The sequence below is a fragment of the Peromyscus eremicus genome, chromosome 6 (genome assembly GCF_949786415.1).
Source record: "Peromyscus eremicus chromosome 6, PerEre_H2_v1, whole genome shotgun sequence".
NCBI lineage: Eukaryota > Metazoa > Chordata > Mammalia > Rodentia > Cricetidae > Peromyscus > Peromyscus eremicus.
Window position 1 is genome coordinate 4,149,704 of NC_081421.1, and position 12,122 is coordinate 4,161,825.

The 12,122-nt window shown below is 43.6% G+C and overlaps 1 long non-coding RNA gene across 1 annotated transcript in view; it reads left to right on the plus strand.

Moving 5' to 3' along the window:
* The window catches only part of LOC131912339 (uncharacterized), a 29,942-nt gene extending 19,958 nt beyond the window's left edge, over positions 1 to 9,984 (plus strand). The window contains exons 2-3 of the long non-coding RNA XR_009379596.1: positions 5,298 to 5,508; positions 9,621 to 9,984. This is a non-coding gene — a long non-coding RNA (uncharacterized LOC131912339). The remainder of the gene's footprint in view (positions 1 to 5,297; positions 5,509 to 9,620) is intronic.
* Positions 9,985 to 12,122: the final 2,138 nt, after the last annotated feature.

Consider the following 12,122-nt stretch of genomic DNA (forward strand, 5'->3'; position numbering starts at 1 on the left):
GTAACACACCTGGAGGCCGGCTGTGGAGAGAGGACCACCCGACTGGTCAGATGAAGTGAGGCGTCAAAGACAAGGAGCATAGTTGAAAGTAGCTAAGGAACAGATCTAGGGCCTGGAAGGCTCCTCTTGAGAACTGAGGGAGGAAGCTGTGAGAAGCCTCCTCAAGCGTTTATGTGTAGGATTATTCTCCTTTGACCACAGTTCTGAAGCTGTTGGGAGAAGCGACAAGATGAAAGGGAATCCCGGAGGCATCAGCACGGATACCAGCTGATAACGATGACATCCCTTCTTTCAATTCCATCTGGAGCAGCGGGGCCTCTGGAACAGAAGGATTCAGAACCAGGTTAGCATCCCCACAAGAATTCAGAAACCCAAGTAGAAGTAAAGGACGGGATTCTAAATCCCAGGCATCTAGCCCGCTGGGTAGATCAGGGAGAAACCGGGAGTGCATATGTTTTGACTGTGAGATGTTAGTGACGCCATTTCACCTCCGAAAGAGAATGCAGAGGCTCATCTCTCTCTCTCCCAAATGCCCTGCTTCTAATTAAGCACTGGAGGTGTAGTGAGTGCAGGCCTGGGGTCTGAAAGAGTGACAGCTCACAAGTCCACTGTGTGTTCATAGCACCTCTCACATTCCCACGAGTGGAATGGCAACTTGTGGCAGAAGTCAGAACTACATCGGTGAGCTACGTGTTATGGGTAGCTACAAGAAAAAAAAAAAAAAAAGACAAATACAATAATGTCAGACACCAGACAGTCACTACAGTCCTAGAAAGTGCTGAATAGGACAAAACACAGAAGCAAGTCTCCTGAGTGATATGCTATGTGAGTATTAATGAGTAAATGTATAGATCTAGCCGCAAAGTGAAGCCATTCAGAGGCAGCTGTGAACTGGGCGTTTGGTGTTAGGGTTTCTGTAATGGTTACAGAATGTCAGTTGCTATGAATGTGAACCCTAGTCTCTGCAGGAAGCAAAGCCTTCTGGGAAGGCAGAAGGGTGAATGTCCACAAGTGGAAGAAGTCCACAAACAGAGTCGAGTCTGAAGCAAGAAACCTAGGAAGATCCAGAGCAGCATGTTCACCTGGTAGGGTCAGGGTTGCCTTCCCTGTGGTCCTGCTCGGAGAAACTGAATCAGCTTACTCTGTACTTTGCTTCCCCGGGGGCCAAACACAGAGGATTCACAACTCTGACTTCTGTGACCTTACTGTCCTTTTTTTTTTTTTTTTTTTTTAAGTCTCTTCTGGGCTTGCTTTTTCTTTGGACCTGTTCTCAGTCCCCTGCCGACGGTGGCACAGCCTGTCTGGTAATGTGCGCTGATTGGCTAGCTCCTGAGGAAAGTTGCTAAATGCACGTAAAGAATGAGGTGGGTGCCGTGGAAGGGGCTGCTGGCGTTCTTTCCTGCCGTCAATTAGCAGGGTACCTCAGACAGCCTCCGGGCCTCCGTTTCCTCCTATGCACAACGAAAAAGTGGATCTTTGCAGACGCTGACATTCCGTTATAGAAGAAAACTAAGGCTGAGAGGCCAGCAGATGAAGAGGGAACTGAGTTCCCTCAAAGCAATGCGTTCACTTGTCTCCATCCTTTCTTCTTTGTATGTAGTGATGACCGAGGAGCTTGCGTGGCTCATCCAGGCTTCGGCTTCGGCTAACGGGGGCTTGGGTGTACCACTGTTTAATGATGCGTTCATCTGTTTTTTACCTCATTTTACGAAGTGTTTGGCACAAACCGCAGCCCTGTTACCTGTCCCTTGCAGCAGCTCTGAGACAGCCTAATTCTGTCTCCTGGGACAGTGTGCTATGGGCTCCTGTTGCTACCCAGTAATCCCTGTCCCAGCCCAGGGGAGGGCTGAGTGCTCTGGCCTGCCTAGCGATCCTAAGCTCTGCTTTAACCCTTTGAGGTGCCGAGGCAAGAGTTCTCGGCAGCCATAAATCATCTTGATAGTGAGGGATGGAACCTGCTCCCCCAGAACAAGGCCGGATGATGCCTTTGTATTGCCTCAATCACTGGCTGTCTGCATTCCACACCTGACACAGGACCGGTTCTAGCAGCGCATCCATTATCATTCAGCCCCTCTTGTCTCCTCCTCCATTCTCAGCGTCTCCTTACCCATCAATCAGTCGAAAAGAATCACATGGGAAAGATGTCTTTTCACACAAAACTGTTTCTTTGTCTTTCTTCGGGTTAACCCGCAAACTGGAAATATCCATCAGTACTTTATAAAGTCATTTATTTTGAGCTGCAGCCTGGTTTCTCAAAGGGCTTCCCCAGTATTGCCTCATATATCTTTATCCAAGAACATCATTATTGTCTCAATGACAGAAAAATGAAGGCGCCAAATTGTTAAGCGTCCCAAAGTCTCGTGTTGAAAGATACCCCTAAGTACTTAAACATACTCTGCACCCGGAGGTCAAGGAGATGAAGGAGAGAATGGCTGAGTGCCAGCCCCACCTGTCCCTTCCACTGTGGCCTCGCTGTCCTTCTCTGGCCACTCATAGCTCCCTGGCAGTCTGCTGCCTCTCTAGAATTCCTAGTCACACTGGGTGTTTCCTCACCTCCTAGCTTCTTTCCTCTTCTCTGTTACCTCCTAATCCCACCTCCACCATCTCTCCGTCCCCTCCCCTTTTCCTTTTGGCAATGATTGCTTGTAGCTTTTATTACTTTTTTCCTGTGCGTTTTCACATGAATCTTCTAATTAGTTTTCGACTGCTCCCAGCCCAACTTAACTCCTGGAGCGATACTTCGAAAACGTAAATCTGAGCATGGGATTCCTCTTCTAAAAAAAGATGTAATTTTAACCATTTACTGGAGTCGCCTTAGTAATACACAATCAGATATTGTCATTTTGAATACCGTTTCCTCTTGTTTTTATACCTACAATTCAAGACTACTCCCACCCAACTCCACCTCCATAGTCTGAGGGCATGAAGGGCACCATCTGAGGCCTGCTGCGTCTCTACTGGGGCCACCATCCCTATTGCTCGGGCTGTTGTCATTGACTTGGGATTGCTTGTGCATTTCTAGGCTGCAATAGGAACTGGGAAGTGAGTCCCCGTGTGGTGTTAGGCTCTGTCTTAGGCGCCAAGCTTGGGTTTAACCTTTGAGGAATCACAACAATAACCTACCCTCCACTCCCTTCCCCTTTCCTCCCCTCCCCTCCCCTCCCCTCCCCTCTCCTCTTCTATGTCCAGAGAGGCCAGAGCAGGGATGCATTCTATCAGGTTCCCATGCAACCACTTCTCTCTTATTATCTCATTCTGTTGCTAGTGGGAATCGGAACTAAATCCCACTTCACTTAGGATGGCTTCTTCCCAGTTGTCCTTGCCCCTCTATGTGAGGCATTCTTCTGGCATTACACATTTCATTCACAATAATAACCTAAATCATTTAGAAAATATACTGTAATTGGACAGATTTCATGGCCACATGTAATTAAATATTTTGCTCATTGAAGTAGCTTTAAAAATGTTAAAGAAGTCATATCAAATTGCATTGTCAATTGCATTTCTAGAATATGCTGGTATTTATCATATAGTGGATTATAAATTATATTTACAAATAACTTAATGAAATAATAAGACAATTATTATAACATGATGACCCTGGAATGGTGGTGTCGGGTCTTAAGTCTTGATTTCTGGGCATTGGGTGGGTAGATGGATGGGAATGCCACCAAATGAGATACTGAAAAGAGAAAAGTAATGGATTGAAGGAAATTACCCAGCATTTAGATGGGAGTATTATGATAGTCATTAAAATCCATTCCTAAATATGCTCAGTCCCTCCTCCTGGGCAGATGGAAGATAGATTTTCTAATTCATTTATGGATGAGTGAGGCCATATAATTAGTTCTGGGCAATGTGGTTTTTAAATAATATCACTCACTGCCAGGGTGGGACCCTCAGAACTCTCTTCTCTTCTGCCTCAGTAACTGGCAATGACCTCCATGGTGACCACTCTGTCAGCCTCGTTCCCCAGTGAAGAGCACATTAAGTAGATCCTTCAGCCAACTCATGATGGTGACATGTGACGTGTTCAGTGTGGTGTGACACACTGAACAACACGCAGGCTAATATGCACCTCTTCCCACAGAGCATTGTGCATACTCATGGATTGCACTGTCCCAGGCTTCCAACTGAGTAAACTCTTTTTTTTTTTTTTTTTTTTTTTTTTTTTTTTGGTTTTTCGAGACAGGGTTTCTCTGTGTAGCTTTGCGCCTTTCCTGGAACTCACTTGGTAGCTCAGGCCGGCCTCGAACTCACAGAGATCCGCCTGGCTCTGCCTCCCAAGTGCTGGGATTAAAGGCGTGCGCCACCACCGCCCGGCCTGAGTAAACTCTTTATCAGCCAAAGATTCTGGTTAAACCCTGAGCAGAAAGAAAGGGGTGACAGCACTCTACTGCAGAGCTACACCCCAGCTTTTTAATGATAATCTTAAATGATATCTATTTAATATCCCCCCAAAAGCACAGAACAGTACTGAATGCAGTATATTTAAAAGTCTCTATTTAGACTCACTTTTACTGTAACTTTAAATTAATTTGAAGGATTTTTTTTCTAATGGTGACAATTGAAGCCCCAGAAGTCACTTTTGCTTTTATTCCTTTGAATATACTTCCATTCAATCATATTGTTTAACTAGACATTAAGCAAGGGACCTGTCACCTCCCAGGAAGAGCTGTACTTAGCTGGCATTGGCATCTTCTACCTCACTCCAGCTCAGCACAGGATAGGGTGTTGGGCAGAAGCTGCCGTGCACAGGGTGACGAGAAGCCACAATCAGGACAGAGCAGCTGTGAAACTGTCTCTGCTACTTGTCAAATCCTTAACTTCCTTATAACTCAAGAGCTGTCTTCATCGTGAGGACCTGGAGGGAATTTCTAGCAACTACCACAGGCCCTGGTGAGCCCCGATTTCAGACTTATTAAGCTGCACTGGAACCAGGAAAGGGACCTGATTACACAGCACTACAGAGAGATACAAGGCTCTAAGATGCCACATAGTGAGAGTAACTAAAAGCTACCAAAATAAACAATATTTTCTCACCCAACTTAAACGTTCCCTCTATTCTGAAGGCACCTGAGGTAGAATTTGCAACCACCAATTCAATTTCAAAACTAAATTTTTTCTAAAAATTTCTAAAGACTTTGCCACTGTCAAGGTCATTTGGGTGCCACTGTGAAGGTCATCCCAAATTTGCCAGGGCATTGTGCCCTGTTGTTTGGCTCAGTACAGTTCTAGATATTTTCAAGAAGGTATTATTTACTTTTGACTGATACTTAAATTTTCCTATTGAAAAGTTGCCTACTTTACACCAACTGAGAAGACTCATCCAATCCTTGAGAGGCCCTAAGTGAAAGGAATGAGGCCCTTCAAGGAGGAAGAGAGTCCATCTGCAGCCAGTCTTGAAATTACGATTATAATCAATTCTTGATGAAATTTCCAGCCTGTTTACCTACCCTACAGCTTGATCACTTGCCAAGCTCCACAATCACATGGCCCTTCTGTAAGGTAAGTCTCTTGATATATGATTGATTGGTAGATAAAAGATAGATGTTAGATAATAATAGGTAGATGATAAATGATAGATAGATAATAGACAGGTAGATAGGTGATAGATAGGTTGATGATAGACGAGCAATATATACATAGGTAGATGATCAAAGATAGATAGATAGATAGATAGATAGATAGATAGATAGATAGATAGATAGATAGATAGGTGGTAGATAGATGAGAGAGAGAGAGAGAGAGAGAGAGAGAGAGAGAGAGAGAGAGAGAACACATCTTGTTGGCTCTCTCTCTCTCTGAAATCCCCAGCTAACACAGCCCCCAATATGTTAACAGACAGGCAGAATTTAAAAGCTACCTGATTGCTCATGGCTCTCTTGAATCTTTTTTTATCTCCCTTGTTTTCCCCTCTCTTGGCACTGACTGGGGAATGAGAGACTTCTGTCCTCCAAAGCCCTACCCCAGGCGCTTTAAGAATGATGGGACAAATATAGCAGCTCTCTGGGTAGTTAGGAGGAAAGTAGGTTTACCTTAGCACATTCTGAAGTGGAAAGACAGCAGGAAGTTGCCTCATGGTGGGGTGCTTTTCTATGAACTTTACATACCTAACTGGCGTGGTCCTGAGGAATGAGGTAAGCAGTATAGTCACCTGGGGATGGAAGACTGAACCCTCCTGTTCCTGTTAGAGGTCCTGTGATACTCTGGAGAGACTGTCTGGATACATGGCCTTGGGCTCCTCTCCTCTCTTCTCCTCTTCTTTCCTTCCCCTCCCCCCTTCCCGCTTCTCTCTCCACCCATACTTTCCGGCCCATCCCTTCCTCTGTCCTTTTCCTCTGTTCCCTTCTCTTTCTTCCCTTCCTTTCTCCTTCCCTTCTGTTCTCCCTCCCTCCCTCCTTCCCTGACTTATCCCTCCCTTTGAGACAGCGGCTCACTAAGTAACCTAGGTTGGCCTTGAATTCACATTTCTCTGGCCTCAGTTTCCCATACGTTAGGTGTACAGGTGTGTGTCTTCACCACTATGCCTGGCTAAATTTCTCTTTTTAGACAGAGAAGCTTCCATAATTTTCTCTTGGAATTGTCTCAGCACCACGTTACAACTAAAATTCTTTAAAAACAGAGAAACAAACAAACCCTCTTGCATTGTATTTGGAAATTTGCACAAGTGAACTTAAGCTGTATATGGTCAATTTGTTCAAACAAATACTTATTTAAAGATTTTAAAGCAATAATCTTTATAAATGAGCAATATTTTCATGGCATCAAACCAAGGAGTTTTTTTTTTTTTTTTTTAATAAGCCATGATAAAGAGGGTCCTTAGGAGTGAGTGTTCCTCCCTTGCAAAAGCCTCATTATTATAATATACTAACATTTTAACTCGAGCAAAAACTGTTGGAACCCAACCCACTGGTTTTCCATTTTTAATCAAGTATTTGGAAGACAGCGTCTGTGGGTTCTGCCAGGCTGCAAAACTGACTTTCCCCAAGTCTCAGATTGCGGACTGTTACTCAGATCAAAGACTGTTTATAGCACGCTTTTGGAGCCAGCCTATCATCTGTCTATTTGCAGAGGTCTTCCATCAGCACCCTCTCCCAGGGGACCACCTGTGTCAATGCCCTCTCTTAGCCCAGCTGTAGACCGAGGAAGAATAAGAAGAGCAGAAAAGTCATTTCCTGTGGAGAAGGAGCTTTCTCTCCGCAGTACTCCACCGATGTCAGAATGACTGATAGATGCTAAACCCCAATCACTAAGTCAATTTACCTCCAATTGGGAAGCAGCTAGCTGTCTGGATTAGAGGATTTACCTCCAGAGAGCGATCTTATTCCTTGATCCATCTTAACATTGTGATCTACAGACATGGCTCACAAACATCCACAATGATTGCTGGAATTTCACCAGCAAGAGAGAAAAAGAAGGTTAAGTGCCCTTTCACTCAGAACCATCAGAAAGCACAGTATATATACCATTTTGTCTAGTCTGGGGTTTAGGTTCCAACCAATATTCGGAACTTTAGTGCATAGACTGGAGTCATGTTGAATGTGTCTGTTTTTCCTGAAGTACCAATTTCTCAATAATTTTTACTCTTAAGCTATTTTATTCCTTTTAAAATATTTTTGATCTGCATGAACTTTTAAAAAATCACTTATTTATTTTTAATCATATGTGTGCATGCCTGAGTATATGTATGTGCACCATATATATGCAAGAGCCTGAAGAGGCCAGGAAAAGGCATTGGGTCTCCTGGAACTGTAATTACAGACAGCTGTGAGCCAACATGTGGGTGCTGGGACTTGAATCCAGGTTCTTCGCAAGAGCGGTTAAATACTCTTAACCATGGAGCCAAGCTCTCCAGCTCCTGCACAAACATTTTATTTGAGAATAAGCCATATCTTACTTAGAATTGTTTGTTAAGTATGTCATGTGGCTGCTTAGTAGGAGAAGCATAGCAGACTGGCAGTCTGGATGCTTACCATGCAGAAAAAGCAGACAGCCCAGGTTTCTGTGGACAGCCAGGCACTATTAGGGTCATTTATTACATAGGCTTTAACATTGGATTTTCATTATTCTGCTTCAGAAGGTAAGGTTAGTCTTAATGAAAGGTGGTCAAGCCTTGTCACCAAATAATTGCCTAAGCCCTTGCATCATCCGAGGTCCTCAGAGAAGCAGGTCTCATACTCCAGAGATGCGCAGCAAGGACTTGACGTGTACAACTCCCTTGGGATGGGGAGGGCTAGGCAAATCCCAAACCCAAGGCCTATAGGCAGGCAGTGAGCAGGGGCCAGCGGGAAATCTCAGGCAGAGAGGAGGCCCTGAACTGCTTCTTCAGGGAAGCCTTGGGTGTGCCCCCGAATCCATTCCCCTGATCGTGTGCGGCTCATTCACATTATTCCGGATAACTTTGAATCCCAAGGTCTGCTCATTAGAAACTTCTCCCTGCAACCATAGTTCTTCCTGGCCGGATAACATTGCCAGAGTGCCGGCAGCTTTCAGAACTACGACTCTGCCTCCTGCCTGTCCAGGTTTTCTTCCTGAGACAGAACCTTTGCATGCACCTTCTGCCCCTGGCAGATTCTCAAGTCGTCCCTAGGAAGGTCTCTACCCTTGTTTTCTTACCATGACCCCAGTGAGGACCACAGAGAATTCAACACTGTGGTACAGCTCTTGCAGATAATGAAATTTGTTAGCTTTTTCCCCATCCAGCCTCACTGTGCACAAATGATTACGTCTAATACCCTAAGGAATTATTTTTAAATTGTTACCTAGATTTGGAAGAAAACAACATTCCGGAAAAAAATGGATTGAACATTAATGTAGGATTAAGAAATATGCATTGGGGTTGAGGGGGTATTAGCAATATTTATCTTGATCGTGTGAGTTGTAGACCCTTTCATTGAAATTTCAAAATATAAATAATTTTCTAAAAGTTATTGCTAAAAATCATTATATAAAACAAGAGAGATTTTTAAGAGGCCAAAAAACTACTTCTACTTCATAAAAAGTGCAGTTTGTAATCTTAAACGAAACAAGTGATTCTCTAATTTAATTAAAGATTTGACAGACATATTATGTTTCCTCTTCAATATTGTTAATTGGGTTTTTTCCTGATAATTCAGAAGAATGTTTTCTCCAGAGGTTTAAACTATTTCTCAAGCTTCATATCTGAAATTATTAATCTTCTTTTAAAGGCCAAACCAGTTATATATAATTCATTTTCTCATTTCTAAAGCAAGGAAAATGACTTTTGATTTCTAAGGAGTATGTAGAAACACAGTAAGCATGAAACAGACTCCAGAGTATCCAGGCCCATCCTGAATTTTTTTTTTTAAATCTCCCAACCAACTCCCCTTACTTTATACATGAGGAAATGAGGCAAAGGTAACTTTTTATTTGGGGCAGAGCTGGAGTGTGGATCTTCAGTTACCAACTGAATGTTCTAGAATGCACTATCCAGAGTCACCACAGACCCTACAGGCTAAAGGCTCAGTTCCAGAAAGCTTCCTTCTGTTCAATCCAGCCATTCTCACCTCTGGTTCAATCCTCTGCTAGAATAATTCACTTAACTGAAAAAAAGGAAAAACAAAAACTCAATAGCCATTTTCCCATTGTCTTTGCAGGCAGTCCTTGTCGTTAGTGGATCTTCCTCACCAATCACTTCATCGGCCGGGGCTGACGCTTGGTGAAAAACACTCTTTCTCCCTCCGTTTCATTCTTCCTTCCTGGAGAGAAAGAGAAGGGAATGGAGGAGGCGGCAGGCGATTTGTTCCAGTGATTAATGTGCGGAGAGTAATCAATCTCTCCCTCACCCAATTTCGTTGTTGACTTTTTCATCTGAAGCACAAACTATGGTTTACAGCCTTTGTTCTTGGCTTTGGCACACGCGTGGCGGGAGGGTCCAAATAGCGAATCCCAGAAAGGCTCTCTTAATAAGGTGATGAAAGTGTTCGTTCAACGCAAATTAGAGAAGTTAGTCTTCCCGTTTTCTTCCTTCTTTTATTCATTTGTCCACATTGGAAGGGGCCTTTCATTCATTTCTGATTTTCAAATGTGTTTATATGATGCCCGCTGTGAGCCTGTTATCAATAGCGCCTTCTTGGATGAGAGACCCGTGTGTAGAGCTGGCATGCCATGGACATATCCCAGTATCTCCTGAGCCACCCATAGTTTGTGAAAATTCATTCAGATAATCCATAACACACACTAGTACTCAACAAAGTTACTACATGCTATAAACAAAAAAGAATGGATTATGAAATCAATTTTCATTTCCTTGTTTCTAAGAAATTGGGGGTCACCCTTGATTCTCAAGCATGGTCCCTTGGTCCCCAATCTCATGTCCTGGGAACCACGTGTCTTTAGGATATCTGCATTTTGCTTCAGAGACCACAGTTCTCTCTAGGAAGGACCTCGCCTTTGTATTATGGGTGCTGTTCTCCACATGCTCATGGATTGCCATCTCTAGAGGCTGTTTCTTCTGTCCAGTATGCTCTGTAGGGTGCTGGGTCCACATGACACCTTTGGACAGACACTCTTGCTTCCTCTGCTGGGGTCAGAATCTGGCACATGGTGGAGTGAGCTGTGAAGAGAGACTCCAGCCTTAGAACAGCCAGCTGATGGGGTCTCTCCATCCAGCTCCACATCTCCTGGAAACACACTAAATATGCACCCGCTTGGAGAGACTTTTGTTTAATGGTTTCCTGTTCTATCTTGAGTGCTGGTTTACACCTTTACCTACTCCATTACCGTCTCAGTCTCAAAGTGCTGAGATACCAGGATTTCCACTGAAGCGATTGAGCTGCTGGGTTTCTCTGGCTCTGTCTGTGCTTGTATTTCGGGGCTGTCCACAGGCACTGCCAGCTGCCACCGTGCACCCACTTTCAAGGTCAGGAGGAAATGCAAAATGCCATAAGCTACAGCTCCTTCCGAGAGATTCATAAACCATTCATGTGATGTATTAAAAATGACCGTATCCTAAGGTAAGAAGAAATCTATTTTACAATGACTTCCTGTAACAGGAATTGATTTGACCATTGGATCCCTTTGTCACTAGGTGTTGTTAAGGACTCTCAGCATGGCGCCAGGGTTCCAGGGAACACCTTTTGTGAGATGCTGATGCATAGGGCACAGCTCTTCATTTCAGATGCTTTTAGAAACATTGTGCTTTTGAAGTCACTACAAAAGGACAGTATGCTTCACCCCCTTGGAATGCACGTAAGATCGGTAAATTTAGATCCTAAGTGGTTTACACAGTCACCTGATAAATCTGAAGAGCATGCAAATTACCCTAGAGTCTGTAGCTTTAGCCCTGTTGTAGAAGATGTTAAGCTGTGGGTGAGCAATTAAGTAGTTTAATAAAGTTTGAAAGCACAATGGATAGTACAAGGCTACCGACCAAAATGTAATTCGCCCGCCATACCATTATTTCTGTGACACTGACAGCATGGTATACTCTTGGAATAAAGCCATGAACCATCTCTTACCATTACCTGGATTTGGAGAATGTAGCTCTAAAGGAAGTGGGCTACCCAGATAGGCAGAAAGGGTAACTATGGTCCTGGTCAGAGAACCACTTTGTATGTTCAGAAACAGCACTTATCTGTGTCTTTAGGAATATCTAAATTCCAAGGGGCTCATGTGACTTTGCACCTATTAGAGTGATAAATCTAAACTAATAATTTGCTCATTTAGAACTCAACTATTGCTTTTAAAGACAGGCAGTATTTTTCTACAATGAAGGGGAAATTGTAGAGAGTGAGGTATTCAGGTCTGGGCGCTGCCTGATGGGTTCCAGAAAGATGAGATTCAGGCCCCCACTCCTCTTCCTCAGGTATCTTACTCCTGTTCCTTCTCTACTTCATCCATTTACCTTTTCTCCAATTCCCGCAATTTTTTTTAAATTGTATTTTGTGTATATAAGTATTTGTCTGCATGCATGTATATGTAGGCCAGGAGAGGGTGTCAGATCCCCTGGGTGTGACATTAACAGACTGTTGGGTCCTACATTATATATCTATATTCCTAGGTTCATGTAAAAGTTTCTCAGATGAAAAGGGGTCATAAGCAAAAACTGTGTGGAGACTTGCTCCATCTATGAACAATATTATCAGGTGGGCACCTTA